We start from the raw sequence: 9248 nt of genomic DNA, 5'->3' as shown, positions 1-9248 counted from the left end.
CCGCCCGCCGCCCGGCGCCTGGGACAAAGCGGCGGCCGCGGCCCCGCCCGCCTGCCCCGGCCATGGCGCCCGGCCGAGCGCGAGGGCAGCAATGGCGGGAGCGCGCGCCCTCCCCCCGCGCGCGCGGTCAGAGGAGCCTGGGCCGGTGGCGCCGCCGCTGCCGTAAAAGTTTCCCCGCGGCGCGCGAGGGCCTCCCCAGTGGCGGCAACGCGTCGCAACCCGGAAGGCGCCGCCAGGAGCCGGAAGTGGCATGACGGCGCGCATGCTCTTAGCGCCAGCTTGTGGTTGCCAGGTGATGCGATGGGGCGGGCGGGGCCCGGGCCCCCTGGAGGCGGCCGCGGGCGGGGAAGCTCCCGGAAGAGGGCCGGAGGGAAGCCGGGGTGTGGCCAGAGTCCCCGGAGGGAGCCGGGCTGTTAAGCTTGGTGTCCGTACGGGGCGGTCTCGGGGTTGGAAGCGCTGGAAGTCTGCCAGGGGCCCGAAGCCCGTTAACGGCCGCAGCCGGCATCTGTGCTTGGTCACGAGAGGGAGAGCGTGTTGCTGTTGGTCTGCGCCGGGGTTTAACCTGCGACACCTGATGATAGAAAAGTAATGTCGGGACGCGCACTGTTCTACAAAAGTACAGCGCGGATTTGCTTGCTCTTTTTTTTTTTTTTTGTTCTGGGGTCTTGAGATTGCTTAGTCTCTGCTGTGGCAAACTGCCTCAAATCCTGGCTGGAAGTTGCAGTGTCTGGAGAGTATTGCAGTTGTAGCCATCTGAGTGGTGTTCAGGGCTGCTCTGTTAGATCTGTGCTGAGAACTGCAGTACTGCAGCCCTGAACAAAATTCTGCTGCTGGGATTGCTAGAGGTGGCTGCAGGGGGTTCTCAGGTTTCCCCCCACAGCCCCATCTCAGTATGGTAATGTTCAGACCCTTACCTCACAGGCTTCCCGTGAGCACAATGCTTCTCAGTTGTTAACAAACTGTGAGTGTGTCATCCTCTGTCACTTTTGCACCTTGCTCCAGAAACAAGAAGTCATAACCTAACAGTTTTCAGACCTGAAAACAGCGAACGCATTACATACATGGACATCATCTCCCGCTGGCAGATGCATCGCGAACAATGCACCACCTTTAGAGGAAGTGAAGTAACATATACATTTCCTATATCTGTATAGATATTTCATACGTTTTCATATATATATTTCATGTATGTATTTTTCATATAAGTCTTTTTTTTTTTGGCCTTTCCTTGACTGCTGGATCTCGCTACACTCAGAGAGTCTCCAAAGGGACAAGGGCTTTAAAGTTTGCGGTGTGTCATGATGCAGGCCACAAAGTTGTAGCCGTGCTTCTGTGGCCTGCTTTTTGGCTGCTGAACACAAGGGCGTGGCTTATTGCCTGCCAACCTTCTGTCACAGCATCAAATTAGTGATTGTTTTTGTCACTGCAATCTAACTAGGCAGTTCTGAAATGTCTTTAGTTTGGTCTTATGCCATTATTTACTAAAGCTTGGTAGCAACATGCAACTACAATAGGTTTTGGGTTAGACCTCACTCAACAGAAACACACTTGAACCTTATGTAGCCCTTGTGTAGAACAGTCAGAAGATGAGGTAGTGCTACATTTGTTCACTTGTTTCTTGCAGCCACTGAAATAATGATCCATTTCCAATAAATAATACGCCCAAAGGCATTTGAGCTTGAAAATCACAGTATGTTGCAGTCTTATTTTAGAATGAACACTGCTTTCCACTGCAAAGGCAAGTGGGTCATGTACTTATGCGCAGGTCCTGAAGTATCGTTCTGACCAGAAACTGCCAGAACCAAATGCTCGAACTCCAGAGGGTGGCCTGCCTATGAGAGCAGGCAAGAGGGAAATCTGCAACTATTGATATTCTAACTGAAAGGACATGGGCAAAATATATATACAGTTTGTCTTCTTCAAAGCATTTTGTAAAAGGGGTTAAAGCTCTAGTGTGGGCAATAGGCTCAAAGAGACGTTAAAACAAAAAACACAGTTTCAGACCTCAGTTTTGCTCCTCCATAGTTTCTCATTGGAAAGGCATGTTTTATAGGCTGCAATTAGTGTACTGTTTGTATCAAGAAGTGTTTCATTTCAGGTAATGCTTTGGTTTGTATCAAGATGTTTTCACTTCATGTGTGTAAGTAAACAAGGACCTAAGTGGGAGGAAGATACTTTCTGAAAGAGTGGAGATTTCATCCACTGCCTTGTGTGAAATTGTATGAAGTTCAGGGAATCGCACTATCTTCTTATTAAATGATTGGCCGAAAGTCTGGCCTTTGATTGGCAAGTCATATATCTCATTGTAAAAATAATGGATTATAAAGTTTAAGCAGTTAAAAGAGGATGAAAAATTATACCAGCACTTTGAAGATCACGTGTTCCTAAAGGTTTGCAGCAGGTGAAAATGGAGAGGGTGGAGGAGATGTACATCCCTGCCAGCTGGGGGAAGTATATTGGGACTCCTTGGCTGTCACCACAGCCTGTTGTTTCACCGTGACTTGCTGTCAGGAAGCAGCAGAGGGGAACAGCAGCAGACCAGGTGGAGGAACAGGGGATGCAGAGTGTGATTTGCATCTGTGTGCAGTGGCATTAAGTTTGAGAAAGAAGGAGGTGGCAGCTGTCACCACAATCTGCCAGCCTCCAAACAGGCCTCTTGGTTAGTGAATGGTGCAGCCACAGGTTGAAGGTCTCAGTTCTGCTCTTCCTTGATCTCATGGTGAAGTCAATCAGTCGGCGTCTCTGAATGTGCCCCTTTGATGCCTATATTCTTGGTGGACCCTTGGCATGGGCTGATGAGCTGCTGTTGCAGCCATCCCTGTCCATACTCCGTGCTCCTCTGGGATGTGGTAGTTACACTTGCAAGCATAGGTGGCATCCCAATCCAGCTAAACAGAAAACAGGTTCCTTGTTCCTGCACCTTCTGTGTTAAAGGGAGGATAGGACTTCACTTGCAGGGGCGTTTGCAACCAAAGAGCAGGGGATAGCAGAAGTAGGATGAAATGGCTTGTAGGAGGCATGGGCAGCAAGGCTGCTGAAACACAGACTGTCTGGCTAAGAGCAAGATACCCAGGAGAGCTCTCTTCCCCACACAGTTATCGTGAGCCCAAACCTGCATGAAAGAAAATGCCCCTGTGTGTGCCGCGTGAGCAAAATATGGGAGCCCAAAACCTGCAAGGAGTGTCTGGAGGGATAGCAAGGGTGAGAACACAGGGCTTTAGCACTGCCTGTTGTTTCCCCAGGCTGATGCCATGCAGGAATGGCCAAGAGTTACAGGGAGATGTGCCAGACCAGCATGCATGGCCCCTGGGTTTCTCTCCCTGCTCCCTCATTCTGCTACTCAGGTGGAGGATGTGGTCCTCTTCTGTTGCTGTTTCCAGGTTTGTCCTTCTCCTGAGGGGCAGTGCAAAGAGGCGAAGGAGGTGGAGGAGTGCTTGAAGCCATCTTTGCCATCACATTTTTCATCACCTGGTCAAACCACAGTCCTTTTACAGCAGTAAATCATTAAGGTATTTCCATCTTCCTCTACAGTGAGCTGTGAAAACAGACCTGCTTGGCCCTTTCTTGCTGTCTGCTGCTGCACGTCTCGCACCATCTGCCTTTGCCAGTGAACTGTGGACCTCTCCCTGCTCCCTCAGGGCTTGGCTGCTTTGCTCAGCTTTCTGCCTCTTCACACATTCTGTTCACTCATGCAGATATAGGCTGCTTGCCTGCAGTAGCTGTCACTTTACATGTAACATCAAATTAGCTGCCCTAACCATGCCCTGTGCTGCACTGGAATAAAGAAAATGAGGGAATCTCTGAAGAGAAATGGCTCTTTGTGATTTTGCTGTTTCAGTAGAGGGTCATATGCCTGATCAAAAGAGCCTCTCTTGACTGAGGGAATTGCTTTGTCCCACGTGTGAGATGTTAAAGGCTTCTGTGAGTGTGATTTCACGTGTGTAGCAATGCAAAAGTTCTCTGTCATAAAAGTGAGTTTCAACATAGCCATTCCCAATTTCATGCGATTTGTAGGCTTGATACTCCTTATCCTGTATCCTGGCACATCTCCTTCTCCATGTGGGTTGCTGGAGCCAGTCCCACTGCATTGCAGGTTTGGGAATAGATGTCTGGCTCCTCTTTCCTGGGTTAAGTTTCTTAGGAAGTGGGGATAATAAGCCTGGCTGATATTTGTTTCTCACCTTGCAATGACATGGAGATTCTCCAGAAAGTTGTTTAGGTGGTGATGATGTGCCTCGAGCTGTGGATTTTCACAGGGAAATACCCAGAAGTCTTCCTGGAACTTAATGGTTCTTTCATCAGCATATCATATTTGATCAGACGATGACATATACGAAGTCAAGCAGGATCAGGAAATGCTTGTAAAAGGCTGCAGGGTGTCACCAAGAGGTCAGTAATTTTAGTTGCAATTCATGCTATGTAGACTCTTTCAACCAATGCTGACAGCTTGTTTTCAGCCAGCAAATGGATTTTAAATAGAATCTGTGAACTACATCTTGGTGGTTTGCTTGGTACTGCTTGCTTCAGTCTTGCTGCAGCATCTCTGAACCAGTTTTAAGATACCATAAAGCATATCTTGACTTTAAAGTTTCCACACATGAGGTTCCTTTTGTCCTTGCATAATGTGTAGCCGTCTCCCCTCCCAGCATCCTGAGGCTTCTGGGTTGACACAGAGACCTACTGCAAGTAGGGGACCTACCTGTTGTCCTACTGCAAGGGCAGGCACCTCGTTCGCAACTGGGATACTGCTCATGTGTTGAGGCACTCAAGAGTGCGACACCACAGTACACAGTACTGCTGAGCTTAAGTCCTTTGAACATATTTCCAATATTCCTAGTGCTTCGGACCGTACGACATTCCAAGATAAGCAAGTAAAGGAAACTCAAAAAATCCAGACAGAGTCTAGCCATGACTTTGAACGGTGCTCCTTTTCCCGTTGCCTTTCTCTGTAAAGCAGCAATGTAGAAAGAAAGTAGCTTTTACCACTAGATGGCATTTAAGGATTGTTTTTTTTATAATGCCCTGAAACTGTCCTGAAAACTGCCTAACTAGGCAAAATGATGGAAATCTAACCTAAGTTTCTTCCTTTCCACATGCAATTTGTGCTTGGGCACACAAGCAAGGTACTGATGTAGAAGCACAAAAACAGGGCTATAAAGTTTACTTAAATGAGCTGTGGAAGCCTGCCCTATGCTCCTCAACCTCACCAAAGTTTTCTTAAAGAGCAAGCAAAAGCAGTGCATGCAAAAAAATAGCAAGTCTGAGCTTTGTTGAATCAACTGGTGCTGGAGACAGCCACTGAAAATGGCTTGTTGCTGTGCCTTGAGATGGTCTGATCTAAGGGCTGCCAGCACAGTAATAGAACAAGGCTTGCCTGTTGCCTCTATAGTAATTGGTACCCTAGAGTGAGTGAGGCACCTGCGTCGAAGAGACAGTCAGCTTCTCTGTACCCTTCTTAGGAATCACTGCTGCTGGCAGATATCCGTATCTCTAATTCCGTAGAGTGAACAGACACCTTAACATAGGTGCCCAAGTTGCTCCCAAGTTGGAATGGTCTTCTCAGAACTTGTTATTGATGTTAGCTGCAGAAGAATAAATATGGATGCCCCTGTCTTCCTGTACAAGCAATAGCATTGCCTGTATTTTCTCATTACCCACTGAGCAGCTCATCTCAAACAGCACATGCACATACAGAACTGTTGCTGTGAGTCACTGTCCACCTGCTAGCAGGGACAGGTCACAGAGGCAGCACCAATCTAAACTCCTTGGCTTAGATGCTAACTCAACTCCGGTCCCACATTTTGTAAAGGCTATTCAACTTTTTTCCAGTGACATAAAGCTGTCAAACATCTGGTGTCTTCACTTAGTGATTACAAATAAACTCTGACAACTTTGCTCAATTGCAAAGGCAAAAATAGATTAATGCAGGCAAGAGTCAGAGTAGTAAACGTAGGCTGTTCTCTGAAGACAGAAGAGCTCAATACCAGGGGTTCAGGCTGCAGATCCAAGAAAGAAGAACATCTGCTGCTAATGATGCCAAAATTACTGCAGCTAACTTCCTCTGGAATGCTACAGCCTCCTTTAACAAGGATGACACAGGCACGACCATTATGGTGGATGTCTTAGCGTGTGTCATGCACGCCTCCTTATGAGTGCAGCAATGGGAGAGATTGTTCTTTCCTTTCTTGGGGTACTCTATTGTGGTGTCCAATGCCTGTGATATGCTTGCACCCAAGGAACACGCCTTCTGGCTCTACTCCTTCCAGGTACCCATGTGCAGTCCCACTTCCATCCGCTCCACCTGCACTTTTGCAATAGCCCTACTGATGCTCCTCCTGCTCCTCACCCCGGCCTCTGGCAAACCTTAAACTAACAAGGGCCTGGTGATGACATAGACATGTGTGGTCTCCCTTCACTCTGTGTACAGGGCCGTTCTCTGCTCACAGCGTGCCCCAGAAATCGTGATGACTGTGGTTGATGATGGGAAGAGACTGTGGTTGTTACAGGAAGAGAAACAGTCACTGATCAGGGCTGATCCAGAACCAGATGGCTCAAAAGCAAGAAAACTGCCTGTGACTTAGTTATTATGTGATAGTGGGGCGGGAAAGTCTGCCCATCTCTCCATGACTGATCACACTGTGAGAACATGCGGATGTTACACCTATTTGATCTTCCATACTTAGATAGCAGCTGTGTGAGTTACAGTCTTCCTACTTCCCCCCTAATGTTCATGCTACAGGTTGTATGATTTTTAAGTTCTCGTTTTAATGAAGGAACAAAAGAAACAGAGGAATATTGGATGGTGTGCAGGTGTGAATTTGTAATACATTGTAAACACATTGGTGACAATTAAAAGGCTCTCTTTAAAGGTATTTTTCCTTGCAAATGGAAAATCTGGGTCATTGTGGCCAAAAAAATAGAGATGATTTTGTGAGGGAAGGTGGGAAGCAACCTCATCACAGGGTTAATTAAACTGGCTGCTTTGTTCAGCTGACTCATATTTCATGAGAAATTCTATAGGTGTATTATCAGTTAGTTAAAAAACAACTGAAGTAGTGATCGCAGAACTGCTGTAGTAATTTCTAGCCGTGGAGAGATGCATGTAACTGTTTATGTTGCAATGCATTACGTTGAGACTGTAATTAAGAGCAAATCAGGTGTGACCTATTTTGATAAGTACGCCATATGAATTACCTGATCTTCCACTGGAAGCCTGATGAATTAAAATTATCTCAGTAGCTTTTTTATCTGAGTAAGAGCCAAATTGGATTTAATCTAGTTAAAACAAAACCCGATTAATTTTCAACTTTTACTATTAATTATTACATAATTAAATGAGATCCAAATGAAACTCCATGTCCAGGCTATCAGCAGTTTTGATATGAAGCCAGATTTTTATTTTATACATTTCTATGGGCTGAGACATAGGCAATACATCTGATTTTTATCTGGTATGTAATTTTTTTCTGCAAAAATTACTATCTTTTGTATTCTGGGCTAAAGTAACATTTAGGATTGTGGGTTTTTAGCTCTTTTTCATTCTCAGCAGCCTCTTGAATCTGATTCATTCCTCACATCCAGAACAGCCACCATCTCTTTGGAACGGAACAAAAGTTGTGTCAAATAAGCAATGTTCAACATGATATCCTGTTCCCAATTATGCCCCTATGATTCTCTTGTGGTTTCTCCTCTGGGAGCTGGTGTGTCCTGGAAGAGAACATCCAGGCTATAGTTTTTTCAGAGTTTTCCCTCTAAAACAGGGTCTTTCAGTATAAACTCTAAAAGGATATTTGTGGACGTACTGTAGGAACTTGCCTCTGCATTTAAACTGTGAAGTTGTATTTGCACATCACATGTGCACATTTGAATCTAAGAGGGTTTAGTGCTTTCATCATGCAAAATGCAATTTTTTTGAGTCATTCTACTTAGAGGGACATACCTTATGTCCCCCCTGTATTCCTCATCAGAAATATTTACACCATCTTCCCAAAATATTCCATGAAGTTCTAAAACAGACCAGGAAGAAAATTTATAGCAAGGAGGACGTGAAGCATCACTGGGGAGGCTTTGCTGTTGAACGGACACACCGTACTTTGGGTCAGTAGCTGAGGTTTGGCTCACCTCTAAAAATGCTGCTGGAAAGCTGGAGAAGGGAGGTGTAGCAGGTGTTTTGAAGGTATTGCTGTGTATTGTGGTGAAAATGTCCTGTGTTTCTTTTCTCACCACCCTGCTTAGTAGGCTTCCCAAACATCAATAAACCATGAAAATCAGCATTTCTTTAATATGAGCAGAGCCCTGAAAAAGTTCTCTTCTTACTGACTGTTAGTAAAGCGCATAGAGTACGCAGGAATGCATCTGTGTTTTGGCAGCAGGAAGGTTAGCAGGGAAAATTCCCCTGAAACATGGTTTCAGAGCAGTTCTCAGCTCAAATGTTTTTCGTCTACCTCAGAGGCTATTACAATTATTTCTTTCCACATGGAGATTCTTCTTGCAAACCAGCTGCTTCCAAACCTTGGATTTAACCAGGATCTTGTCTTTAAATGGTATTTCTTGGCTGTCTTTTTCTCAGGCACTTTTCCTGGATTTTTGATAGAACCAGGTTGGAAGTGATATCAAAAGATCATCTGGTCCACTCTTTCCTGGGAAAGGCAGCCTAGGTGAGATTATCCAGCAGCCTGTCTGACCACATCTTGAAAACTGGCAGTGATGGGGGCTTTAACATAGCCCTGGGGAGGTTGTTCCAGCAATTGATTGTTCTGGATTCATGCTTACTCGTATAGGTGGCTCTTACCTTGAGTACTGTGGAGTCCCTCACACCAGAACATTTTAGTCCTTATTAAATCTTCCTTCATCATTCTGTCCTTCTGGTGACATACAATGGAGGCATAGCACAATGGAGCTTTACTTCCAATATAAAAAAGGAGGTGAATGCGAACTTTGTACAGATTTATCACAATAGGTTTACCATAAATACATATTTTTTTATTATGACTTAACAAGTTAAGACTTTAAAAAGTCACAGTTCTCATGCAGATGTGTACTGTGCAGTAGATCTCAGTGGAGATTTCACTTGCCTCCAAGCTGCCAGAGAAGGGGACATGGCAGCTCAGGGTGAGCGTGAAAAGGAATATGTAGGAGAAGGTTATTCCCTGGGAGGTAACGGTCACTTTTCCTCTTTTTTCCAACACATACATGAAATTCCTTTGTTAGAATTATCTTGATAATGAATAGCCTATACTGCTTGTTTT

The sequence above is a fragment of the Opisthocomus hoazin genome, chromosome Z, assembly GCF_030867145.1.
Source record: "Opisthocomus hoazin isolate bOpiHoa1 chromosome Z, bOpiHoa1.hap1, whole genome shotgun sequence".
NCBI lineage: Eukaryota > Metazoa > Chordata > Aves > Opisthocomiformes > Opisthocomidae > Opisthocomus > Opisthocomus hoazin.
Note: the sequence above shows the minus strand (reverse complement) of the source record.